The sequence below is a fragment of the Bison bison genome, unplaced genomic scaffold, assembly GCF_000754665.1.
Source record: "Bison bison bison isolate TAMUID 2011002044 unplaced genomic scaffold, Bison_UMD1.0 scf7180017864063, whole genome shotgun sequence".
Taxonomy (NCBI): domain Eukaryota; kingdom Metazoa; phylum Chordata; class Mammalia; order Artiodactyla; family Bovidae; genus Bison; species Bison bison.
In genome coordinates, this window is record NW_011494635.1 from 15,573,316 (window position 1) to 15,575,574 (window position 2,259).

Below are 2,259 nucleotides of genomic sequence, written 5' to 3' on the forward strand. Positions count from 1 at the left end.
TGTCTGCCTATGTGTATATCTGCACGTGTGTGTCTGCCCGTGTGTGTGTGCATGTGTGTGTGCCCGTGTGTGCTTCTGTACATGTGTGTCTGCCTGTGTGCCATGTGTGTGTGCGCCCATGTGTGTGTGTCTGCTTGTGTGTCTGCACTTGTATGTATCTGCCTGTGTGTCTACACATGTCTATGTCTGCCTGTGTGTGTGTCTGCCCATGTGTAAAGTGTGCCTGTGTGTATGTCTGCCTGTGTCTCTGCACTTGTATGTATCTGCCTGTGTGTCTACACATGTGTGTGTCTGTCTGTGTGTGTGTCGATCTGTGTGTGTTTCCAGGTGTCTGGGGAGGCTGAGAGACCGTCTATTTGTCCCTCGAGTCTCTGTGCATCTGGTGTGTTTCTAAGGATGTCCCTGGGCTGTGGCATGTGTTTGCACTTGCACGTGTACGTGTGTGTTTGACTGTATCCCAGGCATATGTGTGAACCTTGGGATAGCCATGTGGCCTTCCTGTATGTCTATATTTCTGGGGCAGAGTGCTGTTTCTCCTCTAAGGTCAAGAATGACCAGGTCCCCCAGGAAGCCTGGATCCCAGAAAGGGTGGGGGCAGGAAGGTAGCTGTTGGGTCTTCTCTCCCACCCCCCAGGTTCTGTCCACCTTCAGCAGCTTAGGCGAGTTAAAAATAGCCCTGGGGCCTCTGGAAGCGGAAGGGGTAGAGGCACCCGCAGGGGGAGGGTGCAGGGAGGGAGGTACCCCCGGCCCCTGCCAGCACTCCAAGGCCAGCCAGCCTGACTCCAGCAGGGTGGGCCCCACATCCGCCCTCCCCACCTGCGAGGCTTCGCGACCCCCAACCTGGGGCTTCTCCGGCCCTGCCCTTGAGAAAGGCTGAGGAGGCCTGGGACAGTCAGCCTGGCCAGCCTCAGTCCCCACAAGCAGGAAGGGCCCCCGGGACCTGTCCAGCACCTGCCAGGGCTGCTTTCTCTGCCCTCGTACCCTCTCCTGGTCCCCACCTCCTTGGAGGCCCAGGTGGGAGGCCGGGGCAGGGAGGAATGAAGACCAACAGCCCCAGGGAAACATCTTCCGCTCAGAGAGAGGTCAGTGAGGATTTGGGGGGTTTCATATAACTTTTTATTGATGTACCATATACATAACAAAAAGAGCACATACCTTGAGTAAATATTTAACGCATGTTGTCACCAGCACCTGGAGCAAAACAGGACTCGGCCAGCCCAGGAGGTACCCTTGGACCCACTTTGCAGAAACCATCTCTCTTTAATACTGTTGGCTCCACCTGTTCTGCCCATTTCTGAAGGTGTCTTGTTTTGGAAGTGAGGCTACAGTGGCTCTGGGAGTCACAGGTGGCCGGCCAGTGTCCCGTGTGACACCCTACATTTCGCTTATATACTCTGCCACTGGTGGGCAGTGGGTTGTCCAGTTTGGGGCTAGTGAAAGAGGACAGCTTTGAACACTCTGGTAAATCTTTTTTGTGAACCTGAGCACGTATTTCCTTGGGCCCCCAGGACTAGAGTTGTGGTTTTGATGGCTGTGGTTCTGTCTGAGGGTCTGACAGGAGCCCTGTGGACACTCCCAGAAATGCTAGAATTTGCCCCTGATTTCAGGGGGTGTGTCCCCAGGGCTCCTGAGACTTGAGCCCTGGCTTAGGACCTCTCCATCTTAGGGTCTCTTGTCCTTGACTGGGCTGGACCTTAGGCTGGGGTCTCCTGGGCTGAAGTTGTCCTCCCCCCAGGAGGGCAGCGCCCGCGCACCCTCCACTTGGCCGGGCACGCCCAGAGGAGGCGCCCCATCCCGGAGGCCCACACCCACCCTTCCTTCCTCAGGAAAGCCTGTGGTCTGATAAGGCCTCCAGGCTCTGGTTTTCAAACCACCCCGGCACCAGGACCCCCAGGGGAGGAGAGAGCAGAGCTCCATGCAGCCCACGATGGCTGAGGGCCGGGGAACCGGGCTGTCACATTCCAAGACAGCTCCTGAAACACAGATACCTGCGCAGCCACAGGGACAGGCTCTGAGGGTCCTAGCTGGGTGTGGGGGCTGTGAGGCGGGGTGGTCAGACTAGGTGGGATGCAAGCTCCTCCCGTTTCCTCCAGCAGCTCCAACCAGGCAGGGGCAGCCCCTTTTTCCAAAGCCCCAGGCCCCCTCCAGGCCACTCCCTGGGCTTTCCCCTACCCTTCCCCCATCCTGGGTGTGTGGGGCTGAAGGCCCAGAGGAGGAAAACCACCCTGCAGTTCTCACATCCCAACCCAGGCAAACCCA